Consider the following 13,876-nt stretch of genomic DNA (forward strand, 5'->3'; position numbering starts at 1 on the left):
TTGTGCACATAAGTTATTTTATTGTGTATTTTTAAGTTATTTTGGTTTGCTTATTTATAGAATTGTTACCCCTGATGCAGCCCATGAATGGGAAACATGGTCCATTTTGAGTATTTTTGAAGAAAGGACTCTTTTTGGGAATTTTTAATTAAGGACTCTCTTTTTAGGTACTGGATTTGAATCTGCTCTTCTTTGTGTCTGCTTTGTTACAAATCCGTATGACCTCTTTGTGTTACCAGATGTTCGGGAAAACCCGGACATGTGTCCACGTTTCTGGATAGACTTTCCAAAACCCAGCAGCTTGTCCAAGTTTTGGAAAGCCCTGCCGAGCTCCGGCCACATCTGGAGGGCCTCAGAGCATGTGCGGATAACATCACACACATCTGTGCATGCTCGAGGCCATCCAGCCGTGGCTAGAGCTCACTGGGGAAGAATGTGAGGCTTTGAGGGGGTGGAGCTGGGGGCAGAATGGGGTGAGGCCATGCATCCAGGTTTGTGAGGCTCAAAATATGGTAACCCTACACTTTGTGGACTCCTAAACTGAGATGGAGCCCTCAAATATTTTAAAACCAAACAAGCTTATAAGCTTGTATAGGCAGCCAATGGAGTTTTATCAGTGAGGGAGTTGCTCTATCAAATTTCTGTAGTTGAAAAATTAAGTTTGCTACAGTATTCTGAATAATTTGAAGTTTAGAGAGTGATTTAACTACAAGGGGGCTATATAGACTATTACAATAATCTAGGGATGATAAAACTAGAGCCTGAAGTAGTATTTTTCCAGAAACAAAGGATGTAAACGATGAAGCTGATGGTGTCTAAAAAAGTTGAATGTACTACATGGTTAACTTGAACATCAAAGGAAAATATAGTATCCAAGTGAAAACCAAGAATTTTGGAACATTTCTCAACATTTTATATCAAACCATTCAATCATGTTAATTGTTCAAAAGGTACAGCTATGTCATTCTGTAACCATTGTAATTTGGGGTTTTTTCTTTGTGTAACCAGGGTTAAAAGTTCCCTGAGTGAGAAAAACAAGGTTTAAAGAAGATTTTAAAGGGATTTTAAAGTAAAGAAAATCTGAAAGGTAAGATCTGTGTATTTTTTTCCCTATTTTGAGAAGTTTGGTTTGTGTATCTTTTGTATTTGTGCAGTTTGGGTATTCTGTTGCTCATCTCCTGCACAGGTTTGCTGTCCTAGTGCAGAGATCACCAGATTTGACAGTTGGGAGGGTGACTTGGATCTGTGTGGAGGTGGTTTGGTTTCTGTGCCTTGTGAGAAGGTAGTTATGGTGGTTTTATTTAAATTTGAGAAGGATTGTGAAATTCTGGTTAAAGTTTGAAGTTTGGTATTGATGCTGTGAGATTCTGTGAGATTTTCTCTGAGAGATTCTCTGTGAAGCAAAGCTGTGGAGCTGATTTGGACAGCTTTCCTGGGAATATATTCTGTAAAGCAGGGGTGCCCAACACGTCGATCGCGATCGACCAGTAGCTCAGGAAGGCAACGTGAGTGGATCGCGGAGCCCATCCTGGGCTCCGTGATAGACTCGTGTTGCTGTCCTGATCTACCGGGCCGATCAGCCTTCCTCTCCAGTGTTCTCTCTAGGGCCTTTTAGCTGGGCGGTTCGCCCAGTTGTCATCTGCTGCTGCCGCCGCTCCTGAACATTAAAAAAAAACCAAAACAAAAAACCGGCTTGGAGATTTCAGCCCATAGCGAACTTATGCTCCGTGGCTCTAACGTGTGCGCGCCGGCTTCCCTCCGAAACTGGAAGTTATGTCCGGGGGGGGGGGGGTGGGAAACCGGCACGCACATGTTGAGAGCCCTGAAGCAAGCGTTCGATATGGGCTAAGGCGGGAGACAGGTTAGTGAAGCATTTGCTCTTCTTGCTGCCGGGTCCTGCCTACTTTCTGTTTCCGTGAAGGCAGGACCCGGCAGCATTTTCCCCAATAGGTCGATCGCGATCTTGGGGCAATCAGCCTTCCTCTCCCCGACTGCAGAATTGACGTCGGGGAGAGGAATGCTGGTCGGCCGAAGCAGGGAGAGTTTGGGGCGGCGTCGGCTTTCGGGCCTGTTATTGGTGGTGGTTTGGGGCCTGTTATTGGTGGTGGTTTGGGTCCTGGTCCCCGATGGCAGTGGCTTGGGGGAGGGCAGGGAGAAAGAAAGAAAAAGGGCAGGCAGGGAGACAGAAGGAAAGAAGAGAAACAGAAAAAAAAGAAAGGGAGGCAGAGAGAAAGAAAGGGCAGGGAGAGAGGAAGGAAAAGTTGGGGGAGGGAACGAGGTCTGGAGGAGAGGAAGCATACAGGCTAAAAGAAGGGAAGAAAGATTGGATGCACAGTCAGAAGAAGAAAATGCAACCAGAGACTCATTAAATCACCAGACAAGGTAGGAAAAATGATTTTATTTTAAATTTAGTGATCAAAATGTGTCTGAATTTATATCTGCTGTCTATATTTTACACTAAGGTCCCCTTTTACTAAACCGCAATAGAGTTTTTTAGCGCAGGGAGCCTATGAGTGACGAGAGCAGCGCTGGGCATTCAGCGCAGCTCCCTGCGCTCTAAAAACTGCTATCGTGGTTTAGTAAAAAGGGAGGGGGGTATATTTGTTTATTTTTGTATGGTTGTTACTGAGGTGATAGTGCATAGAGTCATCTGATTTGACCTCTTTGGAAAACCCTGGAATAGGAATGATAATTAACATTTTCTATGCGTACAGTGTGCGTTGTGTTTTTTTTTAAATTTTATTGTTGATAGATCATTTTGACTTGGTCATTTTAAAAGTAGCTCGCAAGCCCAAAAAGTGTGGGCACCCCTGCTGTAAAGGTTATTAGTCAAAGTTATTAATTGAGATATTGAGTAAAATAATTGTTTATATATATGAAATGTTTAGTGAGGGTATGATTATTGTGGTTGTAGTATAGAAAATTTAGGGGAGGGGAATAATTAGGGATTTACCTAATTATCTTTTGAGTCACCTTAGATAGGGAAAGTTACTGTTTCCGTAGAATTTTTGAAATAGATTAGGTTATAGGTTTTTCTTATTGATTTGGGTTAAGTTAGTGTAGTGGGTTGGTTCCAGAGAGAATCTACACACAACAGCGCGCCAACATGGTACCCCCTACATAGAAAAGACAGAAAAACATCAAATGTACTTACCTGAGGAAGAAGGAGAAGTCTGTGAAGCTGGAGGCTGTAAGACAAATTATTTAAAGAATCAGTTTCTTAGACACATCAGTTAGCCACTTTTAGACAAAAGATTCAGAAGAAATAAAGGAAGTGGAAAGTACTAATCTGACAAGCCTTCATGGCAACAGCTGATGTCGATATCCTATTCATAGGGTTAAAGGAGATTTTAATTGGACATTAAGAGAGCTGTGCAGAATTTAAGCTTAATTCCATTTCCTAGAGATTTTACAGTATCTGTTTATTAAATTCTATTACTATTCTCAACTTAGAGTATATAGTATTTCTTTATATTTACTTTATTACTGTATATACTCAAATATAAACTGGGATTTGGGGGCCAAAAAATTGGCCCCAAAATGGGGGTCTCGGTTTATATTCAGGTCAACGCCCCCTCCCAGAATTTTTTAGGCCATTGTTGCCTCTGCCCCTCCTCCCCCCTGCCCTATCTTCATACCTCTGCCGATCCCTGCTGGAGGTGCAGCGGGCAAGAGCAAGCTTTCTGAACTCCTGCCCTGCTGCTAATCGGCTGCGCAGATCCAGTTTCTTCAGCTGAGTGGCATGAGCAGCAGCGCAATATGGCGCTGCTTCTCGGTACTGAGCGGCTTCCTGACTGGCTCCCGCAAATTCTCATGAGAATTTGCGAGAGCCAGTAAGGAAGCTAAGAAGCCAAATTGCGCTGCTGCTCGTGCCGCTCACCTGAAGAAACTGGATCTGCGCAGCCGGTAAGCAGCGGGGCAGGAGTTCAGAAAGCCTACCCACTGCACCTCCACCAGGGATTGGCAGAGGACCCACTGCACTCCACCAGGGATCGGCAGAGGTATGAGGATAGGGCAGGGAGAGGGGGACAGAGGGTAGAGCCTGGGAGGGAGGGTGCAGAGTCTGACATAGGAGGGGAGGAAGGAAGGGTGCTGGGTGCAGTGCCTAACACGGGAGGGAGGGGAGGGAAGGGTGCTGGGCGCAGAGCCTGACAGGAGAGGGAGGGAAAGAAGGTTGCTGGGTGCAGTGCCTGACAGTGGAGGGATGGAAGGAAGGGGGCTGGGTACAGAGCTTGGCAGGGAGGGGCTGGGTACAGAGCCTGACAAGGCAGGGCACTTGAATATTAAGCCGCCCAACTTATATTCGAGTCAACCATTTTTCCTCTTTTTTTGGGGAAAAAGGGGGGTCTCGACTTATATTCAGATCGACATATATTCGAGTATATATGGTATATGGTTTAAATATTTTTATTTCAAGGTAGAAAACATTTTAGATGTAATTCTGGTGTCTTTCCTGGACATTTGGTCTTGGGGAAGAACCAGGTTACATCATACATCACATCATTACAACATATTATTATTATTTTTTTATGTAAATCACTCCTTCTCCTGGGGAAAGGTATACGTTGAACTCTCGGATACTCATGACTACAAACAAATTTTATTTCAAGAAGGGATACCTTTTACCTCAGTCTGAGAATGAAAGGTTTACATTTGTTACGCTTGAATCTGTGTAATCAACTGTAATGTTCGACTGCATTGGAACATAATTTATATAGAAGAATACTATGGTCTACCATATCAAAAGCAGCTATAAGATCAAATTGTAACAACAGTAATGACTTCCCTTTAGATGAGAAAGTTTTGGCATCAGTCACTAAAGTCAGAAACACCAATTTGGTATGATGAAGTGATATAAAGCCAAATTGACTTACATTAAGACAATGATGATGTTTCAAGTAATTGGCTAGAAGTTCTACCACAATTGCTTCAGATATTTTCACCAATAGGGAAATACTGACTATAGGCCTGAAATTTACTGGTTGACTACAGTCCAAATTTGCTTTTTTCAAAATTGCATTCTATTTCTCTGGTGTTTCAGTGAATGTAAAGTCTGGCAACTCACATTTTAATTTAACTTTTGACTACAATAGTACTTTTAGTTTGTGGTACTTTTATCCTGTATTTCAACAGGGGCTATATGTGTCTGCATGTGTGACTAAGGCCAAGATGGAGTGCTGTGAAAGGGTAAGAAAGAGAAAGGAAATAGGTCTATGAAAATGATGATGGATATAGTTACTTTGGTCAAAAAGAGGCACCAGGAGATGGAGTAGAACATAAGAGATAGAATGGCCTGGAGACACGGAAAGGAAGGAGACATGGTGGAACTGGGCCTGAGAAGGGGGGAGAGGCAGTGGAGAGTAGATGATAGATGAAGACTGAAAGTGTGTAGAGTGGATGGAAATGTGGGACTAAGAAATGAGTGAGAGATGGATATCAGACTGGGGAAAGAGAAAGACAGAGGGAACAATGGGATTGCCGGAGAGTTGTTCAAAACTGGAGGCAAGACAACGCGGTCCAGTTCAGCAGGAAAATGATCATTTAACAATAAGTTTTGGAAAAGAAGTCAATCAATTAGAGCTGGAGGATCTGCAATTAAATAAGACAGACAACTATCAAGCAAGCAGGAGGAGGAAGGTAGCTTAGAAGCAATTTAATTTTGGTACTATCACCTTCTGAAAAGGATGACCAATGTCTGTCTGTGGGACATAATGGCTTATCTGAAACGTTTGTAATAGACAATTCAGTAATCACATCTAGGAGGTATTTGAGTTCTTATCTTAGTTATTTTTCAGAAAAATAATTAGCAAGTGTGCCTGCAGAACTGGATTCCAAATCAACAATTAAAGAAGATGACATACATTCAGTAGCTATTAAATTGTAAAAAATTCCAAAAAGTTTTTTCTGATCTAAAATGGAATGTTTAATTAAAGAAGAATAACTACCGGACAGTTTAAACATTTCTAATTTTTTTGAATTCTTTAAGGATTATATTGGAAAAACATGCTACTTTGTTAGTTACATTTAGAACAGAGCTAGAAAAACAGGCTATTCTTAAACTTTATTTTCTTAAGAGACAGGTGAATTTTTGTGATCAACAACTTCAAGTTTTTCCAGATGTAGCAAAGCAGACTCAAATTAGGAGGAAACAGTTCCTCTAGCTGAAGTCTAGTGCTTTGGCTGTGGGTGCTACTTTCGACCTTAGATTTCCCTGTAAGTGCTTAATTTCCTATGGGAATAATAGGTAATTTGTGGACCCTTTCCAGTTAGAGTTGTTTTTGAAAGATAAACCCGTGATAGAGAAAAATATGGCAACTAATGTGGTAGTTGAAGAAAAGATTGAAGATAAGTGAAGTAAGAATTGTCCTGCTCCAAACGAAATGTCAAGATTTACCTTTTTCTTTCTTTGGAAAGTTTTCTTGTCCTCCTAGGTTCCACAACAGCCTTATTTATATGGTCTAGCATATGATTCAAGGATGTATTTTTCCTTTCTTTGTTTTTCTATTTTAAGTGTAAGGTGAAATCTATATGTTTGTAAATTTGTTATAAGTGCAACAAATGGATAAATAATAATAATAATTAAAAAAAAAGAACCATAATATGATTTATTTGCTTCAGAAATAGCTTAATTGTATCATCGGATTACTTTTTTCCATTGAAATGTTTTCTCTTGATACTACAATCTCCTGCTATGCTGTATATGACATGATTCTTTAGAGTACCAGAGTGTGATGTTTATTAAACTTAGTTTTCAAGTTAACTGTGCTAAGGTATCAAGAGTTGAAGAAAGGTGTCATGCCAGTTGTTAAAAGAACTGTTAATGTCAAATTGTACATTCTAGCAAGGGAATAGCAGTGTGCCAAAATTCTTTTGACTTAAGCTTTTGTAGTACATCATCAGTGTTTTGGTAAACTAAGGGAGTGAAAAAGGTTTGGGAGAAAGACCTGGAGGGTGGGGTTTTCTTTCCAGATCAAATGATTCATATTTCTCTTTCTGTGTCCATTACATAACTCGTGTACTTCACTGAACATAAAGCTATTTGGATCCGATTTAAAATTTTGAAAGGGGCAGAAGAGTTGCCTATGGTTAGTACAGTGAACTGCGATCCTGGGAAACTGTGTTCAGTTCTCACTGCAGCTCATTGTGACCCTGGGCAAGTCAGTTAACCATCCAATGCCTGAGGTACAAAAAAAAAAATCACCTTAGATTGCAAGCCCATTAGGGACAGAGAAAGTGCCTACATATTCCCTCCAATTCGATATATAGCATTATAAGTTGTGCATGCAAATTGGTAAGTGCAGCTGATTTGTGTGCACACCTTAATTGCTTAATAAGCCAATAGGCACCAATAATTAGCAATTAACACCTAATAATTGATGCTATTTGGCACTAATTAGATGTTGCATGCATAACTTGGTAGACGCATACTATAGTGATGTGCATTACTTCTAGTGCACAAATCTCTAAAGGAGGGGCAAAGACGAGGGGGGGGGACTGGGGGGAGCATGGGTGGATCATGGACATCCCTAAAAGTTAGGTGCACTGTTATAGTAACATAGTAAATGACGGCAGATAAAAACCTGAACGGTCCATCCAGTCTGCCCATTAGTTATACCATGATTAAATTAACTTATATCTTCTTTGATATTACTGGAAAATAGACTGTAAAGTCCACCTGGTATTGTCCTAGGTTGTACAAAGCAAGAGAACAGATTAACCGCTATCAACAAGATCCACAAAAAGGTTAATCTACTGAAAACAACTAACCATTAATTCTAATGGTAATTAATAAATGAAGGAAAAGATCTCAGAGTTGCCACTCCCAGGATAATAATGATATTGTCCAAAAGGAAATTGTGGCATGTGGTTTCTTTCATTGATCAAAAAACCTTCATTATTGATTATTATGTTGTATTAAATATTCAAATTCTAAAAAAAATTTTTATATTTTTTTTTAAATACTCCCACTCTAAACTAGTTACCTCATTATCTTCAAGGAGTACTTATCTAATATTTTTATCTTATTTTTTCAATCTTTTACTGTGCAAAAAAGCCTAAAGTGCAAACATTTCTTAAAGTGGCTAGTGCAAATCTAGCTTATCAATTTATATAGGCTGTGCAAAATAGCAAAGATAGAACATCATGAACAGGCCTTAAAATGGCACTTATCTTTTAAACATGATGTGGTAAATAACGGCAAGTTCATCTAGCCGTAGGAAACCCGTATATCCCAACCAACGGTGACCCGTTTCGCCGTACTCATGCGGCTTCCTCAGGGTAATGCAAGGCAAACGGGTGATAACATGTAGCGATCCGGGCTGACGGAAAAATTACAGAATGAAAATAGTAGAAAATCACTGGACTAAGTGTATAGCCCTCGATGGAGACTGCCCCTGCTTTGTTGGTTGAGCTGAGAACTTTTCAGCGGCTCCTTGTAGTGGTAGTTCAGGCAGCAAATAGTCTCTGTTGGTGTTGAAAAGACAGCAGAGGAGCACTCCTCCATATAATATTTTATGGCCCTAATATCAGATCTTTCTGATGTGCAGTTTGGGAGCATACCTCTGGGCATTTGAGAACAACCTTCATATAGAATTACGAGACTCAGGCACATCTACTTAAAGATAAAGCCTTTCCAAGTTTATTAAAATTTGATATACCGCTTATAATAGCTGTTTAAACAGTGTACAAAGTTATAATATAAAAAGTTACAAAAATTTTGAGGGATAGAACAAGGATATAAGAGTACACGGCATACTGGAACAAATGGAGGGGGGGATGAATTACAATCGAAATAGGACAGAAGAATAGAAATGGATGGCACATTAGCTTTCCTTGGCTATAAAATAATTTCTTAATAACTGGAAGGAAAACCCAGGCTTCAATTTTCATGTGTGTTGAAATTTGGTATGTCAAACAGACAAGTATGAAAAGATGGCTGTTAAGAGATGATTACACCTCTCTAACCGGAACAAGAAATGGACAATGTTGTTTCATTTCATAGATTGAGCAGATTACTAAATACTTATGCTTGTCACATACTGTCCTTATTTGCTGTTTGTCTGCTTTATACTCATTTAATCCAATAAAGATAATTTGAACACATACAAAATAGAAAAAGCAAGATAATGGTCTTTCGTCCTAGCACAAAAATACAAAGCATTACTAATACAGATAGTCTAAAATTCACATGTAAATTGAGGATTATTTAATTTATTTTCAAGCCGATGTCCTACAACTTAGTTCATTAGTTAAAAAAACAGAGTCTAAATGGATCCCACTTGGTACTGTCTAACCTGAATCATATGTAACCCCCTATTTCTCCCGGATGCTGGCAGAGGACACACAAAGTTATTTTAATTATTGAGGACCAGAGCAGGAGCCAGCTTCCATGATTTGACTCCACTCACTCTCTCAATGATGTTAAACCACACAAGTAAGTTGCTGCATAACTCATAAGAATAGCCTTACTGGGTCAGACCAATGGTCCATCAAGCCCAGTAGCCCATTCTCACGGAGGCCAATCCAGGACATTAGTACCTCACCAAAACCCAAGAAATATCAGTATTCCATGCTAACAATCCAGGGCAAGCAGTGACTTGCCCCATAGGTACATAGATGAAAGCGCGTGGGACAATCACGCACGGACAAAGGAAAAGGAGCTCAGCCAAATGAGCACAGGACGTTGGCACACTGGATTAAAAGTTAAATTTAAAGCGCTCCGAGGGTATGTTTGTGGGGGAGCCCCCCTACTTTACTTAAAGTGTAATTTTTCCCTGTTTTAGGAAAAGATTACAGTTTCCTCTCTAAGTGTGTGTGGGGGTTCCCCCTCCAACGGCAGCACCAACACCTCTAAGATTCAACAATTGCAATTATGTAAGAAACAAACTATTTTGCTTCAATTTGATTTATCTGCTGCTTTTGACATTGTTAATCATGACGTCTTACGTTTCTTGCTCTCAGAAATTGGTCTTGATCAGACTGTCCTGGAATGGTTTTCTAAATTTTTATCGTATCGTTCCTACTTAGTTAATATGGAGGATCTACTTCAAAATCCTGGAGGGCCTCTTGTGGTGTGCCCCAAGGTTCTCCACTGTCTTCGATCTTATTCACTATCTATATGAGTACATTGAAATACTATGACCTGAATGTTCGCAAAACTCTATTGACATATGCTGACAACATTTTTATATTACCCGAGGTCGATCCAGACCTAGTTAATTTATCATCCAATATTAACCACTGTATTGCAAAACTACAGTCCTGGGCACTGATGGTCCAGATAAAATTAAACACTGCTAAGACAAAATTTCTTTGGCTGGGCACTAAATTAGATTCTCTTCCTTCTGCTGTGAACCTAGATTCGGGAGAATCTTTGAAAATTGAGTTCTCCTCATTAGTATTGGGCATTCTCATCGATTCTTCACTCCTTTTAAGGATCAAATTAACTCTTGCAAAAAAGTGTTTCTTTAATCTTCGTGCTTTGAGGAAAGTTAGACTGTTCTTCTGTCTTGGTCCTATCAATCATTCTGGCATGTTTAGACTATTGCAATTCACTGTATGTGGGCTTATCTAAGGCTAGCCTTCAGAGACTCCAGCTAATACACAATACTGCTGCCAGACTCATTTTTGGTAAGTGCAAGTTTGACCATGTGTCTCCTCTCCTTAGAGAATTACATTGGCTTCCAGTCCATTTGAGAATTCAATTTAAATGCATTTGTATTGCATTCAAGATCTTATTTGGCCTCTGTATCACTCTTGTCCCTTTGGACTGGAATGTGTGCAGATCTCATCTGGCTAGGAGCTCTCGGAGATTAAGGGCTCCTTTTACTAAGCTGTGATAGCGTTTTTAGCGCACACAGAAAATTTATGTGCGCTAAAACCCCAAAATGCGGCTACAACTAATACCAGCTCAATGCTGGCATTAGAGTCTAGTGTGCGCGGCAATTCTACGCGCGCTAAGCGTGTGCTAAAACCACTATCACAGCTTAGTAAAAGGAGCCCTAAAACTTTCCTTCTCTTAAGGCCAAAATCAAATCTACCAGAAAACTTAGCCATTCTTTCTCCTACAAACTAACTGAGCTTTGGAATATTTTGCTTCTCTCGCTAAGAAGCTTAGGTCCCTTCTTAACTTTCAGGAAGGCTCTGAAGACAGTTTGTTTGCCAAAAATTTTGGAAATTAATTATTCTACTTTTTCCAAATTAGATTTCTTTTGTTCTGTTCTTTTGTATTACTCTATTCTTAAATGTTAACCGATTTGATGATCCGGTGTATAAAACTAAGTTTTAGTTTAGTTTAAGCTATATATGAGTAATTGTAACAACGTGAAACTAAGAGGTCCTTTTACTAAGGCACGCTAACTGATTTAGAATATAATGGGCACCTTAGCATCAGCACGCCTTAGTAAAAAGACTCCTAAAGTAGATAAGAGTAGAATTGCTAATCAATGCGATGGATATGCTTATTTTTGATTGCAAATTAACCCAAAATGCTGCTCGATAGTTGACAAGCAAACATGCATTTCATCATCCATCATCTGCAGTCGTTCTCTTTTTTACGATTTAATTTCTGTCAGAGCTGAAAATGCAAGTTTGCAAAGATAAGAAGATCCAAACGGTAACAAAGCCTTGATTGCTTTGTTGCTCAAGTTAGGATAGCGACTGCATTAAAATTAAAATTACTTGCCATTAGTTTTTAAGGACCAATCACATCAAAGAATGATGCTTGTCTGGACGGTTGTATCCTTACACATGCAGAGACCAGACTCTTGCGTACACAATGTACATGTCATCTATTCTAATGTATACTTATGGGATTTTTTAAAAATAAAATAAAATTCTGGAATCTCTCATGGCACACCTGGAATCTCTTTACAGTATTCTGCTGCGGCACACAGTTTGAGAGACACTGTTGTAGAGGTTCCTATACAGTATATTGAAGATAAAACAGATGATATCCCAAAATGTTTTTAAATGAGAACAATAAAAAAAATCATATGAGGTACAGAACCTTCTTTAAGATCACATGTCCAACAAAACTTATTTTCAGCAGCTGACCTCAGTGATTTAAAAGTTTGTTCCTGGAGGAAAAGTCCATAGTCTGTTATTGAGAAAGACATGGGGGAAGCCACTGCTTGCCCTGTATTGGTAGCATGGAATATTGCTACACCTTGGGTTTTGGCCAGGTTCTAGTGACCTGGATTGGCTACCGTGAGAACGAGCTACTGGGCTTGATGGACCATTGGTCTGACCCAGTAAGGCTATTCTTATGTTCTTGTGTTGTTTCCATACAGAGGACCATCTTTCATCATTGTAAGATACAACATTCATCTCAGAGTTCCATTTTGCTGCAAGGGCAGAAGCAGCAGGGTATTTCTTTAGTGGTTTGTATTTGTACCAGTTTGATGCATGTCCTCTGCTGCTGTGTTTTTAATATGTTTTAATGGAAACCACTGCAAATCCTTTTCATGGTCATGTGGTGGTATATGAAATGGCAATAAAAGATAGTATGTAAAGAGGATACATCATGGATACTCATTTATTTAAAGATGCCTTTAACACTTAAAAGATTCTTTCAGATCTTTCTGCTCTTCTGCGAAAGTCTCCAGCTCTGTTTCTAAAAGAATCAGATCATTGTCTGTCCGTCCGTCCCCTGTTTGTTCCTTACTTGTTTTCTATCCTATGCCGATTGTATTTCTACCCCAAATTCCTCTTGTGTCAGTTAAGTTTTAGGTCTTGTCTTTTTATGTAACACCGTTTACTTAAGTACGTAAATTGGAAAGAACATGGTGTAAATCAGGGATAGACAACGACAGACTCAACTGGCGACTAAAAGTTAAAGAGTATAAAAGAATGATTAAAGAAAAGCGTTGTAAACATTATTCCAAAATAATTAATTCTCCTTCGCTGAATAGCAAAGAACTTTTCAGAGCAGTCAACTCCCTGTTCGATATTGATTTACATAAACTCTCTAACTCAGACCTCCCACCCTCTGCTGCAACCCTAGCCAACTACTTTGCCAGCAAAATTAATCTGAAATTATCTCTCGTAGTCTCCAGCATAGAACCAATAATCAACCAACCTGCCGTAGGAAAGGAAGGTTCAATAACAGACATGACCTGGAATCATTTCAAAAACCCAGACTGGAACCTATTTCTCAAGCTCTACTCTAAATATGCGAAATCCAATTGCCTACTAGACAACTGCCCACCCTCTATCATGAAATCTGCCCCCTCCCCATTTAAAGCCGAACTTTTCAACTGGGTTTCACTATGCTTGTCCACTGGCCACTTTCCGGTGGAACTAGGCCATATCCTTGTATCTCCTATTATTAAAAACTCCAAGGAACCAATCCTTCGGCCACCAACTACAGACCCATTGCCAATATACCGAAAACTTATGGAAGGTATAGTTAATCATGACATCATGTTATACCTAGAGAAGTTCAACATTCTTCACGACTCCCAGTCTGGTTTTCGTACAAATCATAGCACAGAAACTGTCTTAGCTTCACTGACTAACTACCTTTTCCATCTGTTCTCACTGGGAAAAAACGCCCTGGTACTTCAATTCAACTTGAGCAATGCCTTTGACCTGGTTGACCATGACATTTTGCTCAGATGCCTCGACTCCATTGGCATCACTGGACAGGTATTAAACTGGTTCACAGGCTTCTTAAAAAAACATACTTACCAGGTCTACTGTTACGGAACCTTCTTCCAATCTGATGCAATCCCTGCGGAGTCTCACAGGGCTCCCCTCTATCCCCCTCTCTATTCAACATCTATATGGCTTCATTGGGACTTATGTTATCTGACCTAAAACTGAAATCATATATATACGCCGATGACATCACAATTATCATTCCCATAACCTTTCT

The 13,876-nt window shown here is 39.7% G+C and overlaps 1 protein-coding gene across 2 annotated transcripts in view; it reads left to right on the forward strand.

The window, feature by feature from the left end:
- The window catches only part of TMEM132E (transmembrane protein 132E), a 714,010-nt gene that overhangs the window by 36,124 nt on the left and 664,010 nt on the right, over window positions 1-13,876 (forward strand). Inside the window, exon 2 of one of the 2 annotated variants that reach the window (XM_033921532.1) lies at window positions 1,009-1,087. The exons of the other annotated variant lie outside the window; for it this stretch is intronic. The gene's annotated coding sequence lies outside the window, so the exon portion shown is untranslated. The remainder of the gene's footprint in view (window positions 1-1,008; window positions 1,088-13,876) is intronic. 2 annotated transcript variants of the gene reach the window in all.

This window comes from Geotrypetes seraphini, chromosome 15 (assembly GCF_902459505.1).
Source record: "Geotrypetes seraphini chromosome 15, aGeoSer1.1, whole genome shotgun sequence".
NCBI lineage: Eukaryota > Metazoa > Chordata > Amphibia > Gymnophiona > Dermophiidae > Geotrypetes > Geotrypetes seraphini.